General features: G+C 38.7%; 1 pseudogene; it reads right to left on the bottom strand.

Moving 5' to 3' along the window:
• Positions 1-5,987: 5,987 nt before the first annotated feature.
• Positions 5,988-6,927, bottom strand: LOC142441273 (olfactory receptor 2C3-like; annotated as a pseudogene).
• Positions 6,928-22,804: the final 15,877 nt, after the last annotated feature.

The raw sequence follows: 22,804 nt of genomic DNA, 5'->3' as shown, positions 1-22,804 counted from the left end.
TGGTGCAGGGAATACATAGGCTATCAGAAATAGGGAAGGACACTAATGAGTCACAAATTGACAAGTGGGATATACTGAAGATAAAACACTGTGTACATAGAAGGAATTTACCAAGAGAGTAATAAGAGAGCATACAGACTGGGAAAAAAATCCTTGGCAATGGCATATCAGAGAAAGTCCTTATTACTAAAATCAACAGTACTCTGCTAGTTTCCAAAAAGAAAAAAATTTGACCACTTAGGAGGTGGGCAATGGACCTGAACAAAAGTTTCACAAGGGTAGAAATCCGAATGGCCAATAAACATAATAGAAAATGTTCCCGATCATTAGCCATAAGAAAAATGCAATCAAAACAACTATGAGACACCACCTAACACCCTCAAAGATAGCCCAATTCAACAAGTGTTGAAGGAACTTTCGTCAACTGTTGGTGGACCTGTAGGTATGTACAACTACTATGGAAATCAATTTGGTAATATCTAAAACAGATGGGAATTGAGTTACCATATAACCCAGCAATCCCCCTATTGGTCATATACCCAGAAAAGGCAAGAAACAATCCACGGGCAGACATCTGTGTTCCAATGTTCATCGCAGCACAGTTCACAATTGCAAGGAGTTGGAAACAACCCAAATTTCCATCAATAGACAAATGGATCAAAAACCATGGTCCATACATATGCATCCCTAAGCAGTGATGAACAAATGAAACATATCACCACATGGGGATAACTAGAGGAAATTATGCTAAGCAAAGTATCCCAAACACAAAAGGACAAGTACAACATGATGGCACTGAGTTAAGCTTAAAAATGCAAAAAGAGCATAGGGAAAAAGCTGGTGAATGCACACATTCTTTGGGTGAAGTCCAGGCAGTATGGCAGGGGTCAGACCAAATACAGGGATACATATGGTAGCCAACTAAAAAGGAGGGGAAAAAGACATGAGTGGTGGGGGAACAGGACTCTAACCCACCCAAGGGGAAGGTGTTATTTATATCTCCATAGGGAAACAGGGACCAGACTTCAACCTGGTTGCCCAAGAATTGAATGCAACATACTGGCATAAAACAGGGAACCAATAGAGAGGTCCAAGGGGCCGGCCCCAATCCCAGCTACATGGACAGTCCCCTCACCCAGAGAAGAATTCACTTCAGAGGATAACACTGAAGCTATAGCTCAGGGAGAGGGATATGTCTCATCAGAGCATGGTGGAGCAAAGGAAGGGGAGGAAGAGAGAGTGGAACACAACCTGGACCACCTAGCCCTGAGGACAATATTCCTGCTAAGAGCAGCTAATGCACAGAGAGGACCATATGGCTGGCCCCACCACTAGACATGACACCCCTCATTGACCCATAGTGGTATGGGGCGACAACATTGGAGAAACAGTGCAGGAATTGTGCCTGATCTGGCCCCACCAAACTGAGGTGAAACACTAAGGGTGTGCTGCAAAAGGACAGCTAGGGGAACAGACCAATGAATTCCCTGGGGAATTCCAAAATTAGTCTGTGGGGCCAGGGAGTAGCACCCCATCAGACTCACTGGAAAAAAAATCCCTAAAGGTCAACAAACAGACCTTTAACTCTTTATAGGCTTTTCTTATTTTGGTCATTTTTTTTGGTTGTTGTTTTGTTTTCTTTTGTTGCTTTGTTTTGCTCTGTCTTGTTTTTGTGCATATTATTGTCTCTGCATATCTATCTAGATAAGATAGGCAGTATAAACAATCCGGAGAAGAAATAACAGGACTGATGGCATGGGAGAGGGGAACATGGGGGGAAAGGAAGTGAGTGTTAACAAACCCAGGGCCAAGGGAACAAGAAGTGATATAAAATCAATGGCGAGGAGGTATAGGAGGACTGGTAAGGCTTGATCAAGGGCAATATAACTGAAAGGAACTACTGAAACCCAAATGAAGGCTGAACATGATAGTTGGACAAGAGGAAAGTAAAAGGAAATGGAGGAAAGGACTAGGAGGCAAAGGGCAATTTAAAAAATCATTTTATTGGGGGCTCATACAGCTCTTATCACAATCCGTGCATCCATCTATCCATCTATGTGTCAAGCACATTTGTAAATATGTTGCCATCATCATTCTCAAAATGTGTGCTGTCTACTTGAGCCCTTGGTATCAGCTCCTCATTATTTTCCCCTCCCTCCCCACTGCCCTCTCCCTCACGAACTCTTGATAATTTGTAAATTATTATTTTGTCATATATTACACTGTCCAATGTCTCCCTTCACCCACTTCTCTGTTGTCCACCCCCCCCAGGGAGGAGGTTATATGTAGATCCCTTTAACCCATTCCCCATTTCCACCTCACCCTCCTTTTACCCACCCGGTATCATCACTCTCAGTAATTATCCTGAAAGGGTCATCTGTCCTGGATTCCCTTTGTTTCCAGTTCCTGTCTGTACCAGTGTACATCCTCTGGTCTAGTCAGATTTGAAGGGTAGAATTGGGATCATGATATTGGGGTGGGGTGGGCGGAAGGAGGCATTTAAGAACTAGAGGAAATCTTTATGTTTCATCATTGCTACACTGCATCCTGACAAGTTAATTTTCTCCCCTTGACCCTTCTGTAAGGGGATGTCCAGTTGCCTACAGATGAGTCTTGGTTCCCCAATATGTACTCCCCCTCATTCACAATGATTTGATTTTTTTGTTCTTTGATGCCTGATACCTGATCCCCTCAACTCCTCATGATCATCACGCAGGTTGGTGTGCTTCTTCCATGTGGACTTTGTTGTTTCTGAACTAGATGGCTGGTTGTTTGCTTTCAAGCCTTTAAGACCCCAGATGCTATATCTTTGATAGCCGGGCACCATCAGCTTTCTTCGAGACATTTATAGAGGTCTAAATACAGACATGTACATATGTAATTATTTTTTAAAATGACAATGGATAAATAGGTCTACATACATATATTTATAGGTTTAATATTAAGGTAGCAGATGGATTTTGGGCCACTACTCAAGTACTCCCTCAATGCAAGAATACTTTGTTCTAATAATCTGGAACTCTGAGATGCTCACTTTCCCAACACCATCACTGAAGACGAAGTGGGTCCATAAGTAATGTGGTGAAGAAAGCTGATGGTGCTTGGCTATCAAAATACATAGCACTTGGGTATTAAAGGCTTGAAAATAAACAAGCAGCCATCTAACTGAGAAGTAACAAAGCCCACATGGAACAAGCACACTAGGTTGTGTGATCATGGAGTGTCGATGGGATCAGGTGTCAAGCATCAAAGACACAGAACAAAAAATCAGATCATCTTGAATGAGGGGGAATGGGGAGTGGAGACCCCAAGTCCATCTCTAGACAATTGGACATCCCCTTAGAGAGGGTCACTGGTAGGAGAGGAGCCTTTCAGGGTGCAGTATAGCACCAATGAAATGTACAACTTTCCTCTAGTGCTTTAATGCTTCCTTCCCCCCCACTATTATGACCCCAATTCTACCTTACAAATCCAGCTAGAGGAAATCATATACACAGGTACAGATAAGAGCTGGAAACACAGGGAATCTAGAACAGATAAATCCCTCAGGGCCAATATTGTGAGTAGCAATACTAGGAGGTTAAGGAAAGGTGGAGTGGGTGGTGTAACTGATCACAGTGTTCTATCTAAAACCCCCTCCTAGGGGGATGAACCACAGAAAAGTGGGTGTAGGGAGACATCAGACAGTATGAGATATGAAAAAATAATAATTTATGAATTATCAAGGGTTCACAAGGGGAGGAGAGTAGAGGAGGGAAGGGGAGAATGAGAAGCTGATACAAAGGGCTCAATTAGAAAGAAAATGTTTTGAAAATGATGACAACAACAAATATACAAATGTGCTGGACACAATGGATGAATGAATGGATTGTGATAAGAGTTATATGAGGCCCCAATAAAATGATTACAAAATTATTGTCTTTCACATTATGTTGAATGAAATTAGTCAAGCACAAAAGGACAAGTACTGTATGAGCACACCGCAGGTAGGAACAAGCAGCAGAACTTGCACAAGCTCAAGTTTGCAGGCCACCCAGTCTTCTGGTGGGGGACCAGACTGCCTGTTAAAGAGCTGGACCAGTGCTAATGAACTGCACATCATCCACCCCAGGTAAGTATAGGGCAGGTCACTCAGCTGAAGGGCACTGCACTGCATCTGTGTTAACCTCATATCCTGCCACCTTGCTGAATTTATCTATTACAACTAGCTGCTTCCTTGTGTGTTCTTGGGGATTTTCTATTTAGGATCATGTCATTGGCTAAAGGAGTAGTTTACTATTTCTTTCACAATTTATATAACCTTTTATTTATTTTTCTTGTTTATTTGTTCTGACCATGACTGCTAGTATGACATCGAACAACATTCATAAGAGTATTTCTGTCTTATTTCTGATCTTATTGAGAGTGCTCTCATTCTTTCTTTATTAAATAGCATGTTATCTCATATGTTTCCAAATTACTCTTTAGTACATTATGAAATTTTTCTTGGAATCATAGCTTGTTGAGTGTTTTTACCACCAAAGGGTATTGGATGTTGCCACGTGCCCTTTCTATATTGATATGATTATTCATGTAGTTATTTTTCTGTGTTTTTTCAAGGTGGTGCATTATATTTACTGCTCTCTTTTATATGTTGTGCCACCTTTGCCGTCCATGTTTGATAAATCCCATTTGATCCTGGTGTCTTATTCTTTTAATATGGTGTTGGATTTTGTTTGATAGTATTTTCTTTATTTTTACATATATATGTTTAAAAGATACATTGGTTTTTAGTTTTTCTTTCTTGTGATATCTTCCTTTTCAAAAACTTCTAAGGTGGTTCTAAATCATGTTTTCTAGAAGTGTTTGGTAGAATTCCTCACTAAAGCCATCTAGCCCAGGATTGTTCTTGTTGGGAGATTTGCTCCAACTCATTTAATTTCTTCCTTGTTATGGATTTGGGCAGACTGTGTGTTTTAGGGATATTTCCATTTAATTTAAATTATCTCATTTGTTTTGTTCAATTATGTTTAAAATGTATTAAAGCATTTTTAGATTATCTTAGATGATCTAACCATACATATTAGGGAACCCTATCTATTGTTCTGTTGGTTGGAGTAATTATGTGATACATATATATTAAAAAGATGGTGTAAAAATAGAGTTAAAAGCTAACGGATGTCTTCCACAATTTTTTGAAGCCCCTTCATGTAACTGATTCTCCCTGTTCTTCTTGTCTTTTTATTTAAGTAAGGTTATACTATATTTTTCTTTTTGAGATTGACATATTTAATTTATCATAATGCTTTCAAGCTCCATCTGTATTGTGTAATGTATCAAGACTTCATCCTCCCAGCTGGCTGCATTGCTTTCCATCCTTTTAAGTATGTACATATGTATCCCTAAGGACTGTGAATTCTGCAGGCTATAGAATTCCTGCTTGATAGTTCCCGCCCCCCCCACCCCCCCCACCAGCTTTATAGATAGCATTTTACTGCATTACAGCTTCCAAAGTTTCTGAAGACAAATTGATACTTAGTCTTATTGAGGATCCATTGTATGTAACTATTTTCTTCTCTCCTGCTACTCCCAGAACTCTTTAGTGTTTGAGAGCTTGATTATGTGTCTCAACTGAATCTTTTTAGGTATATTTCACATAGGAATATGCTTTTTTAGATTTTTGGCTGCTTGTGTTTTTAACAGATTCTGAAAGTTTTGTGCCATCGCTCCTTAAGACATTATTTCTATCTCTCATCACTGAATGAGGATTGGAACAGCTAACCTGTGCTTTGCAGCCCAGTGTGTATCCCATTGCACAACTAGGACTTTTTCAGTATCCTACGTGGAAGATATTATTGGAATCAAATAGAAAATATAAAAAATTAAAAGTTCCTCAACTTGCTTCATGAACACACTTTGTGCGCCTACATCAAAGTAAAGCTTTTATTAGAACAGAAATGATGTCCCATTTCAACTCATTCTTTAAAAAAGAGCCTCTAAATAAACTCTCATTTTCCTGAAAAGTCACAGCAGTTCCCTATTGAAATGTGCCTGAGGGCTCTCTTCACGTCCTTGTTCCTCAGTGTGTAAATCAGAGGATTCAGCATCGGGGTGACTACAGTGTAGAAGAGGGCTATGAACTTGCCTTTCTCATGAGAGTTGCTCTTGGCTGGCTGGAGGTACATGAAGATGATGCTCCCATAAAATAGGGATACCACTGCCACATGGGAAGAGCAAGTGTTGAATGCCTTCCTTCGCACTTCTACCGACTTAATCTTGAGCACAGCACGAGCAATGTGACCATAAGAGACCAAGATGAGACTTAGAGGCAAGACAACCACTATAAAACCAACCAGGTATATCTCTAGTTCATCGAGGCTGGTGTCCACACAAGCTAGTTGCATAATGAGGGGCATCTCACATAGGAAGTAGTCAATACGATTTTTTCCACACAATGGTAATTGTGGAGCCCACTATGCTGGTGATCAGACCCCCAAACCATGAGGTAAAGGCCAGGCCCACACAAACCTGTGGTTGCATGATTGCAGTGTAGTGGAGAGGCCTGCAGATGGCAGCATAGCGATCATAGGCCATGACTGCCAGGAGAAGACACTCTGTTGCTCCCAGCCAATGAGAGACGTAGAACTGGGCCACACAACCTCCATAGCTTATGGTTTTCTGTGGTCCCCACAGGTTGACCAGGAGTTGTGGGACAATACTTGTGATAAAGCTAAGGTCCAGGAAGGACAGGTTAGTGAGGAAGAAGTACATGGGAGTGTGGAGCCGCACATCCATGCAAGATACCAGAATGATGATGCTATTGCCCACAATAGAAACCACATAAAAAATAGAGACCAGTATGAAAAGAATAGGTTCAAAGGAGGGTCGTGCAGAGAAGCCTAGAAGTACAAAGACTGCGGGAGAACTTGCATTGGTCATTCCCATCATCATGCCAGCTGAGAGTGGGCAATATTAGAACCTGTGGGTGGATGGCAGAGAACACAGGGGGTATGAGAAATGCGGTCATTGTATGCTAAAACTAAAACCAAATTCATTGTCGTTGAGTTGATTCCAACTCCTAGTGACCCTGTGGCAGAGCCGAATTGTCTCTGTGTGTTTCTGACTCTGTGAGTCTTTACGGGTTTAGAGAAACTCGTTTTATTTTCTAGAGGTATGACTGCTGGTTTTGCAGTTTGCTGTGCACTGCATAACCCACCTAACACCACGGCTTCCCAATTACATGCAATTAAGGGAAAAAAAAGTTTCCAATTGCTGGTGGTATCACATCACTCTTCTAATGGTCAATTTTGAGGGTAAGGCAAAAGACTAAAAATATTTGCTACTTGCGGAACAAAATGGATATTCATACAAATTCCTTAGCATTTTTTAAACTGAAATATGTAAATTTCCAACATCTTGGGCCAACCTCAATGGTTGCCAATAAGGATTCAGTTCGGTAGATGGCGATGTTCTGTGTTACGAACCAATGGACATCACTTAACATCACGTCCTTTTCCAATGGTGAGTCTACCCTGACTTTCCATCAGTTTTATTGATTACCAACATTTGTTTTCTTTATATTTAAAGAAATCCTCTCTATCCTACTCAGCCCCACTTTTTGATACTATTCAGACACTGACTCTTATCCCTTTCCTCAGAATTATTGATTTAATGCCAGATTATTGTCAAAATAGCAACCTGTGGATTTTATTGATATATAATGTATTCATATAATTTGACCACGCAGCTCACAATCCAAGGCTGCATTTGCTGTCTCCGATACTTTCAAGCTTTTCTACAAGATGGGTTTCCTGCATGACTGTCCCCGCACCTACAGGCTTTTTCTAAAACACTTACTTATTTAGGCCCTCTTGGTGTTTTTAAATATTGAAAAACCCTTTATCTCTCTTCCCCGCAATTTTTGTTTCATTTTTTTCATAGTATTTATAATCATTGGGCCTATCTGCTCTTGTAAAGAGCTACAGCCTCCCAAACTCTAAGTTGTCTCACCGTGAGGCAGTATTGCCTCAATGGAATTACTTTTCGTTTGTTTGTTTACTATCATGCAACAAACATAGCATCCTTCATTTACTATACTTGCTAATTGTCTTACCATTTAAGTTGTAAGTTCCATGTAGCTATGACTTTTTATCTGCTTTGCTTACTTTTGGTCCCCAGTCCCTAGGACAGAGTTCCATACATCGATTGCCAATCAGCTGATTCTGATTCATAGTGACCTTATAGAACAGAGTAGAACTGCCTCAAAAGGGTCCCAAGATCATAATTTTTATGAAAATGAACTGTTACACATATTTCTTTTATATTTAGAACTACCCACTTTCCAATTTATAATTAAATCTTTAACTACTTTTCCACAAGAATTCTTGTCTGATACACTCAACCCAAACAAAATCTCCTGCCATTTAGTTGATTTCTGACTCAAAGAAACTCTACACAGGGTTTTAGAGCCTGTAAATCATATTGAAACAGTAAACCTCACCTGTCTCTGGAGGAACCCCTGGTGGTTCCAAACCCCAAACCTGTGATGAGCATTCCAACCCTTAACAGAAAACATTGCTATGTCTCTGTATCATATACCGAAGATATTTAACCCATATTTTTGGAGTGAAAACATTTTAGAACAGACCACCAGTGGTCTTCCACGTTATTCTTTGCTCTAATACAGGTGGAATAAAATAAAATATGACCCAGTGGGGATGGATGTGTGAACCCTTATGGGGTACAAATGGACACTCTCAATGGTGTGTGTCTACATTAAAGGCAGTATCATTATGATTAGTCAGTTTAATCTTCCAGTAAAATTATCAAGGAAGTATTACTTTACTTCCCAAAGCATGCTGAGGTCACTAGACTGGCCTCTATTCTGACACAGGCGGAATAAAACAAAATGTGACCCTATGGGAAAATGGACAATTGCATAAACGCTTGAACACTTCTAAAAGATCTTCAATAAGTAAATAAATAAAATTTACTTTTTCTTCTCTGCCTCTTAAGAAAAATATAAATATAGTTCATCCAGATTTGAAATCTCTTACTTGAGTCATGAAGTTAATTGCCAGCACTTAAAAAAAATCTGTGAGTGGGCAACTTATTCAAATGTATAAATGGAAGGAAATCAAGTGAAACAGACCTGAATGTGGAAGTATGTTCAAAGTATTTTAGAATGTACAGAGTGTTTCTATTTTGGATATATTGACATGAGGCTAAGAAATCTTCAAAAGGTTTCAAAAATGTACACATAGAATGACTATGCCATTGTGGATTTAACTGAGTCACAATTCCAAGACAATCGTTTTGATTTTCAAATAACTGACCAGGGCAACTCTGATATACTGTCAGCAAGCATCTAGGCTACACATTCCAATCCCCTTCAAATTAGGAAGATAACCGGAAACTGTCAGAAACCATCAGAATTTTCTTAATGTGAATGGAAAGAGAAAATGTTAATTGTGATCGTTCATGTTCTGCTGGGTTGTGATGGATCAAAATAATTGACCCATATACAGAATCACCATGGATGAACAGCTGAGGGCATAGAAGAAAGAAAAAGCTAAACTGAGAATTGTTATCTTACTTGTGGGTGTCAGAGTCCCCTTTTAAGAAGGACAGAAACTTTTTGATCCTATCTGGTTACATGCGGAAAATGCATCAATTTATCCAATACACAGGGACTCCATTGACACATATACATAATTCAGTGGGATGTTTGATGAAAGACTCTTGGATTCATGTCCTTTGCCTCTGTTCTTAGAAATGTTTCACACCTTACCCAAAGTTCCAGATCCCCTCAGTACAAATACTGGGACTTCAGGAAACATCTCAAGATTCTTTGTACAAAAATAACATTCCCAGGGGAAGCAGGGGCTCACTTACATATAAAAATTTGTCAAAACTGCCACAATAAAAACTCAGTTTCAAATGGAACTCCCACACAAGTACTGAGCCATTAACGACAAAGAGAAATGGCATAGTGAGAGCTATGGAAACATACCAGGACCAAATTTTGTATGCTTTAATGATACGGTCAGAAAATGTGATTGTGCGGTTGTTGCGGTCAAGTCTGATGCGTAGTGGTCCTGTGTGAAAGAGTAGAGTGGTGTCATAGGATTTTCACATACAAACAAACAAAAATCCCACCCAACCCACTCTCATCAAGTTCATGACAGCTTGTAGTGACGCTATAAGCTGTAATAGTTACAGAAGCAGATTGCCAAATCTTTTCTTTCCTGCATGGACTGGTGGGTTCAACTAGCTGACCTTTCAGGTAACGGCCCGTTGCTTACCCATTGTGGCAGTAAGGACCCTTTTTGGATGTTCTTGGTAAGCTGGTTAAATATTAAAGACTAAAAATAGCAAGCCAAACCATTCGAATGGATAAGAAGTCAACAATCTTAACTGCAATCACCAGAAACTGTTTAATATTCAAATTTTTACCCCAAACCATGAAAAACAAGTATATAAAACAAGAAGATGACTTACTGACAGTGAGTGAGTAGAGTCATTTTCTTTTACGCAGGGTTGGGGGGGGAGTTATGTAATGTGTCATGTCTCTGATTCAAGCATTGGTAACATAAATGAATCCAGTACCCCAAACCCAAATTGAAAACTACTGCCGACGAGTCCAGTTTGACTCACACCAACAGTAGAGGACAGAGTAGCACTAACTCCCTCATAGGGTTTCCAAGGTGGTTCATCTTTATGGAAACAAGTTTCCACATCTCCTGCTAAGAAGCTGATCGATTCAAACCACTGACCTTTTGGTTAGCAGCCAGGTGCTTTACCGCAACACCACCTGCCCTCTGTAAATTCAGTGCATAGAGGATTTAAGAGTGGGACTCCAGACAAAGTATTTTGAAGCCCTGGAAATATTCAAGGCAGTCGTGGTAGAAGTGCTATACTCTGTTTCCATGCAGTCTTTAAAATAGAATGTGGTTCAGTTAGGAAAAAAGAACCTATGTCTTTCTTAGAAGACTGGCGGCATAAAGAGTGGGCATGGCTCACAGTGCTTAGAAAATGAGAAATGTGTGCTGACCCCAAAGAACCGAGGTGGCAAAGCGACGTTCGCTTTACTCCCTGGAGCGCTCACAGGGAGTCAGAGCTGATGCTGTACATCAGGGGAGTGAACTGGAAGGTAAGGAAGCTTTGGGGATCTTTTCCCTAATGAATAATTATACACAAGTTTTGGACTAAATGAAAAAAATTAGATAATATGCACACAAATTTGTATAAAAGGGGAATAAGCTTTTTAAAAATCAGGTATTTCTTTATGATTTTATACTATAAAACATAGTCCAAAGAATATAAAAGGAAATTCTTTTATGTAAAATTGATTATGCAGTTGTGAAGAGACTATAATTTATCATCATACTGATTTTGATACATGCTTCTATCGATGTTTTTACATCCAGTTATTTCATTACTGGTTTATGTTGCAATGGCGAAATAATATTTTTCTTAGTAAAAGTGGTGTTGGTGTTTTTATTAAGTGTGGTAATAAATATAGAACTTAACACTTACAAAGTTTGTCATATGATAGGACATGAAAAGCAGGGGTATTAGAACATTTCACAATACTGAACAACCGTCTGTACTTTCTAGCTGCAGAACTTTGTTACAAACAGAAGTACCATGTCATTTACAGTGATGTACATGCATTTACTCCCCATTCCTCCCATCTCCCAGGCCCTGGCAACCACCACGCTGCTTTCCAAGTCTATGAATTTTCCTGTTCTGATTATTTCATGAAGATGGAATCATACCAAGATGCTTACCTTTAAAAATATTACATTAAAAATAAAAGCAAAGGAAGGAGATATAGCTTTAAACTTTACAAAGCAAAGTACAGATGTCCTGTCATGTATCAAATATATCTTTTCTGGTGCCAAAGAGATACTAACCATTATTTTCTTACCCATGTTTTCAAGTAAAAATTAAGTAATTCTTCACATAGATGAATATGAGAAAAAATTTAAACATTGGATTACTATTTTTTCCTAATCAAAGAAATATACATATGTCATGTTTTCTGTGTCTTAGAACTTAGGAAAGGTACTTTTTAAGATATTTAGCTTGTATTATACTGAGGTAATTTCCTTCCAATCCTATCTTCTTGTGTGTCTTAATTAGGAATGGGTGGTGAAGTTTGTCAAATGCTTTTCCTTCATTGTTGACATTATCAACTGGTTCTTTTCCTTTTTCTTATTAATGTGATGGATAATGTTAATGGATTTTGGGATGTTGAACTGTCTCTGCATCCCTGATATGAATCCCACTTGGTCATGATGAATTATTCGCTTTATAAACTTTTGCATTCTATTGGTCAAACTTTTGTTAAGGATTTTTGCATCAATATTCATTAGAGATATTGGCCCGTCATACTCTATTTTTGTGTGGTCCTTCCCCATTGCTACCCTTGCTTTATAGAATGTGTTTGGGAGTTTACCATCCCTTTCTATGCTTTGGAAGAGCTTGTGTAGTATTGGTGTCAGTTCTCCCCTGAATGCTTAGAAGAATTCTCCTGTGAAGCTACCTGGGCCTGGACTTTTTTTTCATTGGTAGTTCTTTGATAATCTTATGCATTTCTTCTTTTGCTGTAGGTCTCTTCAGGTTCTTAACACCTGTATGAGTTAATCTTAGCAGGGCTTGTTTTTCTAAGTATTTTTCCCTGTCATCCAAGTTGTTGTAGTCATTGGAATATAGACCTTTGTAGTACTGTGTAATTAGTCTTTTTACTTCATTATGATCCATTATAATTTCGCCTGTTTCATCCTGCATCCTGGATATTGACATCTGCTCCTTCCTATCTTTTGTTAGATTTGCCAATTGTTTGTCCATTCTGTTATTCCTTTCAAAGAACCAGATTTTTGCTGTGTTGATTATTTGCATTGCTTTCTTGTGTTCCCACTCATTTATCTCCACCCAGATCTTTATGATTTTTTTCTTTTGCTATTAGAAGGATTATTTTTTTAATGTTTTATTAGGGGCTCGTACAACTCTTATTACAATACATATATACATCAATTGTGTAAAGCACATCTGTACATTCATTGCCCTCCTCATTTTCAAAGCATTTGCTCTGCACTTAAGCCCTTTGAATCAGGTCCTCTTTTTGCCCCCTCCCTCTCTGGTCTCCCCTCCCTCATGAGCCCTTGATAATTTGTAAATTATTATTTTGTCATATCTTGCCCTGTCCGATGTCTCCCTTCACCCCCATTTCTGTTGTCCACCCCCCAGGGACAAGGTCACATGTAGATCCTTGTAATCGGTTCCCTTTTTCCAACCCACTCTCCCTCTACCCTCCCAGTATCGCCACTCACACCCCTGGTCCTGAAGGGATCATCCGCCCTGGATTCCCTGTGCCTCCAGCTCCTATCTGCACCAGTGTACATCCTCTGCTCTATCCAGACTTGCAAGGTAGAATTCTGATCGTGATAGTGGTGGGGGTGGGGGGAGGGAGGAAACATTTAGGAACTAGAGGAAACTTGTATTCTTCATGGGTGCTACATCGCTCCCTGACTGACTCATCTCCTCCCCTAGACTCCTCTGCAAGGGGATCTCCAGTGGCCGACAAATGGGCTTTGGGTCTCCACTCTGCACTACCCCCTTCATTCACTATGGTAAAATTTTTTTGTTCTGATGATGCCTTATACCTGATCCCTTCGACACCTTGTGATTGCACAGGCTGGTGTGCTTCTTCCATGTGGGCTTTGTTCCTTCTGAGATAGATGGCCGCTTGTTTACCTTTAAGCCTTTAAGACCCCAGACGCTATACCTTTTGAAGCCAGGCACCATCAGCTGTCTTTGCCACACTTGCTTATGCACCCGTTTGTCTTCAGCGATCATATCATGGAGGTGTGCACTCAATGATATGATATTTTGTTCTTTGATGCCTGATAACTGATCCCTTCAGAACCTCGTGATCACACAGACTGGTGTGTTTTTCCATATGGGCTTTGTTGCTTTTGAGCTAGATGACCGCTTGTTTATCTTCAAGCCTTTAAGTTCCCAGATGCTATCTCTTTTTTTTTTTTAACAATTTATTGGGGCTGATACAATTCTTTTCACAGTTCATACATATACATACATCAATTGTATAAAGCACATCTGTACAGTCTTTGCCCTAATCATTTTTTTCTCTTTTCTTCTTTTACATTTTATTAGGGACTCCAACAACTCTTACCACAATCCATACATATACATATATCAATTGTATAAAGCACACCCATACATTCCCTGTCCCAATCATTCTCAAGGCATTTGCTCTCCACTTAAGCCCCTTGCATCAGGTCCTCTTTCTCTTTTGATAGCTGGGCACCATCAGCTTTCTTCACCACATATGCTTATTCACCCACTTTATTTTCAGTGGTGGTGTCGGGAGGGTGAGCATCATAGAATGCCAATTTAATAGAAGAAAGTATTCTTGCATTGAGGGAGTACTTGAGTAGAGGCCCAAAGTCCTAGAAGGATTATTTTGTTGGCTCTGTACTAACCACTGAAGATTTCATGACAGAGTTTCTCTTCCTTCTTCATATGTGCATTTATCACTATCAAGCATCCTCTGATAACTGTCTTTGCTGTATCCCAAAGGTTTTGGAATGCTGCATTCTCATTCTCATTAGTTTCTATAAACTTCCTAATTTTGTCTCTAATTTGGACCTGTACTCATTCCTTTTGAAGTGGAAAGTTAATCCACAATGGCTTGATGCATTTAGAAGCTCACCTGCACTGTAAAAGAGATTCATTCTCTCCGCACCCTCTCCAGAACTTATTGTTCTCTCTGTGTGTTAAATTGGGCTATTGTTGTAGGTGTAAGGCCATATATCTTATCAGTTTAATTTGTATCTCCTGGATGGCTTGTGACTGTAGCATTTTTTGTTTGTTTGTTAGTCTTTGAATATCTTTTTTGGTGAACTATCCTCATGGCTTTGGGTATTTTTCAATTGAATCTTTTATTTCATTGAGGTATTGCAGACATTTATTGGTTTTATTAATTAGACTCTTTTCAGCTGTGTTATTGCTAACTATGTTTTCCCAGTCCACAGACTCCTTTTTTACTCTGTTGATGAAGTCTTTTGAAGCCACAAAACAAACAAACAAACAAACACTGTCATCGAGTTGATTCTGACTTTAGGGACAGAATTGAACTGTCTTGTGGATTTTCTCTTAAAGCAGCTGGTGGTTTTGAACTGCTGGCCTTAACAATAGTAATCCAATGTGTCATCATTGCATCACTAGGTCTCCTTTATTTTTAATATGCCCCACACATCTATTTTGTCTTCGACATTATTACATATGGTATTCTGTAATAGTGCCTTTATATTTGTTCCAGTTTTCACATTGATACATCAAGGTTGCTGATCCATCTTGAGTTCATGTTTGCACATGGGGAAAGTTTCAGCCCGTTTCATTCTTTTGCAAATAGAGATCCAATTTTACCAGCGCTTGTGGAAGAGGCTATCTCTTTCTAATTTAAGGGGTTTCTTTTTTTTTCAGTCCTTTGTTGAAGATCACTTGTCTCTAGGTCAATACATTTATTCCTAGGTTTTCTGTTCTGTTTCACTGGTCTACCATTGTATCAGTCTCAGACTATTTTGACTAGTGTGCTTGTGTGAGAGGTTTTGAGGTTGGATACATGTGGGGCCTCCTATTTTGTTCTTCTTAAGGTGTTCTTTGCTCTCCCTAAGTATTTTCCTTCTCCATAGCAAGTTGGTAATCACTTTTTACCATTTCTTTAAAGAAAAAAGTTGGGATTTGAGTTGTAATTATATTATGTTCATAGATTGCTCTGGATAGTATTGACATATTTATAATATGATCATTCTGTCTAGGAACACAGGATGCTCTCATGTTTGTGTAGATCTCTTTTTGATTTATTTTAACAGTGTTCTGTAGTTTTCTTTGTAGAGGTCTTTTTACTACTTTGGTGAGAGTATTTAATCCTTTGTGTGTTCTTGGTGACTGCTTCAGAACACTTTTTATTGGTACATAGGATTCCAATTGATTTCCACTTGTTAACATTATATCCCCACCACTTATCTGTCAGTCTGTTGTACTTTGGCGGCTTGTATGTCGCTGTGATGCTGAAGCCTATGTCACTGGCGTTTCAAATCAGCAGAGTCACCCACAGTGAGCAGGTTTCAACAGATCGGCCAGACTAAGAACAGGCTATGAAGAAGGAATAGGCTGCCCACTTCTGAGGCGTTAGCCACTGAAAACCCTATGGACAGCTTTAAACCATGGTCAGTTACAGAAAACCTAATGCAAAGGAGCAGACCACTGTGCCAGAGAGAGTGCCAGAAGATGAGCCCCTCGGGTCAGAAGGCCATCAACATATGACTGTGTAAGGGTCATAATGGGGTAGATGGAGCAAAGGCTTTGAGACCTTCATTTGCTCATGGGACACAATGAGGAAAAAAAAGCAGCCACAAACTTTCATTAATAATTGCAACTTGCCATGTGGAAGTATGAGTCTAGGAAAATTTTAAGTTGTCAAAAATGAAATGGTGTGCCTAAAGAATGATGTTCTAGATGTTAGTGACCTGAAATGTACAGATATTAGCTATTTTGAATCAGAAAATCATATGGCTTATGATTTAAGCCAAGAACAACATAATCAATAGGAATGCATTGTATTCATTGTTGAAAATGACATTTCAAGATCTATCTTGAAATGCTGTCTGTGATTAGATAATGCCCATTTTCATCCAAGGAACTCCAGTCAGTACAACTATGATTCAAACTTACGCATAAACCACTAAATCTAGTGACACAGAAAAATTCACACCTTGAAAATTCCCGGCTTAGTGCTTTATTCCTTAAATGGTAGTCCAAGGATGCTTGTTAGAAAGGAAGAATGTTGATCAGATGGCATTTTGACAGAATCAACCTGTACTTTAACTTCGTGTTAGGATGATTTATATACTGGGGTTGGGCAGGCAGTGGATTGGCACATAAATTCTCAAATATGAATTAGCTAAAGGATAAACCTAGAATTTGACATTCTTATTTCAATTACATTTTCAAGTTTATAATAATAAAAATTTTAACAAAAAACTTATAATTCATAAAGTACTTCAGACTCCTGGTCTCTGTTTTGACATAGCAATAACTCAATATTCCTCCATCAACCTTACTTGAAAGAAGAATAACAAGAGAGAGGGAGAGAATATAAAGTAGATGATCAGATCCTTCCGGGGTTCAGAAAATCAATTGCATATTGTTTGAAAATTCAAGAAAACCAGAAAGCTGTTGCCCACGGAACAACGAGTAGTCATAATGAATAAGCTATTTTTTTTACTCCCCAACACCAAAAGCTCAGAGTCAGCTGTTAACTAACCTCCTGACACTGATAATGTGGCCATAAAATTATCACTCTGGCCAGCTTGCTCTCTGTGGCTCCTATGAGTGGTGGCGGGAGGATGTGAAGTAATGCTGCAATGAAAATGTGTCTGTTAGGACCCGTCTCTTTGCTTATTGTAAAATTGATCTTGGGGTTGACAATCAATGAAAAATTACTTCTTTAATTAACTCAAGTAAAAATTTTATTTTTCTTTCTGTCTATTACCATATTAGATCTCTAAGGAAAAGCAATTTATATTAGATATTATTTTCCTATCTAGAGAAAAGAGCTTAGTTTTATTTCTAATTTTGTTTTTTACCTAAAAAGAGATTTTCTTTTGGTGTGTTTGTTTAAGATGAAAATATAAGAAATGTTGAGATATTAAATTTCTGAGGAGTGAGGAAACCTGGTCTACTAAGCATGAAATTTCCTTGAAAGTAAAGTAAACTCAGTGTGTTAGATTTGTTCATGTATGTTTGAAAATACTGTTTTCTCATTACACACACGCGCTTTTTTTCTCCTCCCCTTCAGCAAATTTCCTTTACTACAATACGTCCTACCCTGGCAGTTTGTGGTTGGGAGGAACATGGGTCAGTGGTCAGATGTAACCTCCTTTTCACATTGTGTTCTGCTGTCATTGGCCAAGGACTGCCCAAAGAGAAGGTGAACCCAGGAACTGAGTGAAGGAGCCACAGTGGAAGGATGGGGAATTGTGTTCCAATTGAATTCAGGTAAGTCCTAACTTTAAACACTGTTTTTTTTTTAATTGGGAAGAGGATGCAGAAATAAAGTGTCTGCATTTTATGCATGTTGTGTAGAATGGTGGGGAAAATTGTGTTTTATAATTTAACTTGAATAATATATCATGTAAGGGACAAACAGGAATTTTGTTTACTCTGTTTTCTAAAAATTTGGGGCTATAGTAATATTGTCAGATTTAGCAAATGAAAGTATCAAAGCATTTCACAGGGACACATTCACATTTGGGGGGAAGAATATTTATTGTTTATCTAAAGTTTAAATTCAAAAGGCCATCTTAATTTTACCTGTCAGCTCTATATTATGATCTTTTTATTCTTTCTGCTTCACCCTGTCCTCTCCTGGGAACCGGTTTTTGGTACCCATTCCTCTGCTTCACAGTCAGTATGCAAATGAACAATCAAGTTTCTGAAAATGTGCACTTAGCATTCTCTGCTGGTGGATGCGTGTCCAAGCTTTTGATTCTGGCGTTGCCTTTCCTTGAGCTGTAGGTTTGCACTCTCCCACTGTTTTCTAAGTTTTAGAGCAGACGCAGACAACAGGTGCCATTTTTCATCTTGCTTAAATCTAAAATGAACCGATTTTATGTTGCACTCTACTTCCCCAAGCACTGATCATATCCCTTTCAGATAATATTATATTTAATATATTTCCAGATTTATCTGGCAAAAACCCCCCTAGTCATATTGCTGCTCTGTTTCAGTGTGCACATTAATTGTCCATTAACTACGATCTAAAGTCCAGGCTCCTGGGTTGAATTTTAAAGTCTTTATATTAAATTTTAATAACGCCTGTTTTCTTATTCTCTTGTCACTTTGCACAGTGCTTCCTTGGTGCTTAGTCTAACATTGTTCCCTATTTGATAGCCTTTCCAGGACATATATTGATTTGATTTGTAACCCCATGCCTTGTTGAGAGATCACTACAAAGCTGAATTTAGAAAGTGCAGTTAATTTTTTTATAGAAGTATATTTTTCTGCTCCTTGTGTCATAACTGACTTTTCTGGATCTTATTCATTCCTTCTTAGTATTGGACTGCTCGCCAATCTTTGTACTTTCTGTGCTCTGTGACTTGCTTGCCTGGCAGGCTTCATTTTCATTCATCTTTACTTGACAAACAGCGATGATCTGTCTAAATCTTTGTGATTTCTACCAGAATTTATTCTTTCAATATTATCTGCTCTTATGAGATATATATATATATATACATATTTATAACTCCTAGCATGGTATTATGGTGCCATTATTAAACATGGATATGTCATTTAGATTATGGATTCTTTTATCACAAAGACCGCGTATTTTCTTTTCTTTTAAGTCCCTGGTACCCTCTCCCTATGCTATGAAGAAAGAGTGTCCTGTTAAATATTTTCTGGCTAATGTGAGAAATCACAGGGAATTCTCGTGTAAAACAATGGAAAGAGAATGTCGCATGATTTTTCTCTGGGAAATAGAGTTAAAATTTTTTGAGTTTTTAAATTATATCCCCCTAAATGTTGTTGTTGTTAGGTGCCATTGAGCTGGGTCTGACTCACAGTGACCCGATGTACAACAGAACAAAACATTGCCTGATCCTGGGCCATCTTCACAACTGTTATGTTTGAGCCCATCACCGCAGCAACGGGGTCAATCTAGCTTTTCATGGATCTTCTATCTTTTCACTGCCCTCTACTTTACTAATCATGATGGCCTTCTCGAGGAACTGTTCTCTCCTGCCTGGCGCATGAGATGAACTCTCCCTAGCCTGGTCTCTATGGCACATTCTGGTTGTACTTCTTTTCAGACAGATTTCTTTGTTCTTTGAGCCATCCGTGGCACTTTCATTGTTCTTCACCAGCACCATAATTCATAGGCATTGATTCTTCTTCAGTTTTCCTTATTCCGTGTCCAACTTTCACATGCATGTGAAGCTATTAAAAATACCATGACTTGGATGAGCCATATCTTACACCTCAAAGTAACATCTTTGCTTTTCAGCACTTTCAAAAGTTCTGTGCAGATTTATTCAATGAAACACATGATTTGATCTCTTGACTGCTGCTTCCATAAGCATTGATTGTGGTTTCAAGCAAGATCAAATCATTGACAGTTTTCAATATTTTCTCTATTTGTCAGCATACTCTTGGACCAGTTGTGAGCATTTTTACATTGAGTTATATACCATAGCAAATATTTTAAAAAATAATTGACTAAAAGGTTTTGGTGTAGTTGTAAGCCTTTTTGAGAAAAGGCATTGTCTTTTATACAGACATTTAGACTTAGAGAGATGCTAATGTCTTGATTGCTTGATGCTAATTGGCTTTCCACTCCAGCCTTATGTGATTGCAAATGACCTCCTAATTTTGTCTCTGTCATTATTCTCTGCCTAGGCTCCTATATCTCCCTTTTGGAGCAGACTGTTTACTGGAGTTCAATTCTCCTGAAAATTTCAGAAAATTTGCCCTGGGAGGTTTCATGTTGGCATTGATGAGTGAAGCCTCCACAATTTTTCTTAGTATTTCACATCTATGTACTTCTGAGCATCTGGAGTCAGTATGCTTAAAATACTTTCCAGGCTAGGTTAACTCATTCAATTTGCAATAAATTACTAATGATAATACCTGACATTTATTTTACGCTTTCTTTCTGACAGGCACATGCAATATGCTCATAGTAATTGTCTAATTAAAATTTCAGAACCACACAACAAATCAGCTATTTTTTTAAATCATCATTTTATTTTTTAAATTTATTTTTAAACTAATGTTATTGGGGGTTCGTACAATTCATATCACAATCCATACATACATCAATTGTGTCAAGCACACATATACATTTGTCTACTTGAGCCCTTAATATCGGCTTCTCATTTTCCTCTTCCCTCCCCACTCTCCCCTACCTCATGAACCCTTCACAATTCATAAATTATTATTATTTTGTCACATTTTACACTGTCCGACGTCTCCTCCCACCCTCTGCTCTGTGTCCATCCCCCAGGGAGGAGGCTATACGTAGATTCTTGTAGTCGGTTCCCCCTTTCTATCCCACATTCCCTCCATCCTCCAGGCATCGCCACTCTAATCATATTATTGTAAAGGTGGGTGAGTGCAGAGTGGAGACTCAAAGCCCATTGGTAGCCAGCCAGACACCCCTTACTGAAGGGTTGTGGGGAGGAGATGAGTCAGTCAGGGTGCAGGGTAGCAACGATGAAACATATAACTTTCCTCTAGTTCTTAAACAAAACAACTATTATTATTATCATCACTATTTGTTTATTTAGCAATTTTTTGTTGTGAATTAGGTGGGAGACTTACATTTCAGATAATCAATTTTATATTCAACAGTTTAAATTACTTATCAACCCCAATACCTTACTCACCATCCCTACTACCTTTGAAGCTCACATAAATATAACATGAAATATAAAATAAGTCATAAAATTGGATAAATTCACTAGTTGGATATGGGAGATATTTTGTTGCAAATGAGTGAAGTAGCGGTTATTTCTATCAATGTCACTCATGTATGAGTTAACTTGGGAAAGCATACATTAACAAATAAACTGTTTAAATAAAAGTTTTCATTGATTATTTACCTTCTATGTTTCGGCTGAGAAACAAGCAAGTGCCCTGGTGATGCAGTGATAAAAGTGTTGGGCTAGTAAGCTAATGATTGTTGGTTTGAATCCAAGAAACTCTTCAGAGGGGAGGGAATGTCAGTCTGCTTTTGTGAAGATTTTCAGCCTTGGAAACCCTAAGAGGTAATTACACTCATTGCTGTAAGTTTGCTGTGAGTCAGAAGAAACGTGATGGCAGTGGGATTGGTTTTAATTTTGGAATGTGCAAGCATTATTTCCTTCAATAGTCACCGCAAACCCATAATCTAGCAGTGTCATTACCCCAACCTTGGACACAGGAAAACTGAGACAGAGAGGCAGAGGAGCACTTTCGGGGATTCATGGAAAGCAGGGGAAAGGATTAACAAGAGCAATGCAGTTCCCAAAGCAAGTATTTACCCATTACGCTGGGCAGCATTTGCACCACTGGCTTTCCCTATGGAACAAGTGTGATGACTAAGAAGGAAACAACGACAAAATCTAGGTACACTTGGCCTTAAGAATATTGCAGCCCAGCACGAGAAAGCTTGTGTGTACTGAAGAACAAAAATCAGTGTACTCCATAGACATAGCAAGCTTAAGAAGCAGAACTCTCTCAATTTATGCCCACCTGTGTCCTGGGAGCAGAACGGCAAGGCATGTGAAGGAGACTCAAGGAAGCCAGGCCACTAGCCAGGCAATGGGTAGCGACTGTACCAGGCATAACTGCGCGATGTGCTGTAGGCACCAAATCTAACACTTTACAACCAGAATAACCATGCTGGGAGATACACATGAACATATATGTAAATTAATAAACCAATAATAAAAATGATAAACTGATGCAAGAAAGATGATGAGAATTGCCGTCTATGGATTCGAGATGACTAATCTGACTTCATAATTTTTGACTGAATTAATTATCAGAAAATATTCAATTCCCGTTTTCTGATTGTATGACTTCCAAGTGAAAGATGAAGTTGAAGAAAAGGCTTGGGGTTTTATAATGAAGGGACATAGGAAATGATAAAACAGTATTCTTTTATGATCTCAAGAATGATTGATAATCCTAAATTTTAGAGACAAATACTTATCTTCAGCATGTAAGGTGTAATGGCCAAAAAAGTTAGTTA

This window comes from Tenrec ecaudatus, chromosome 2 (assembly GCF_050624435.1).
Source record: "Tenrec ecaudatus isolate mTenEca1 chromosome 2, mTenEca1.hap1, whole genome shotgun sequence".
Lineage (NCBI taxonomy): Eukaryota > Metazoa > Chordata > Mammalia > Afrosoricida > Tenrecidae > Tenrec > Tenrec ecaudatus.
The sequence above is the reverse complement of the archived record's forward strand: the minus strand, read 5'-3'. Positions and strand labels throughout refer to the sequence as shown.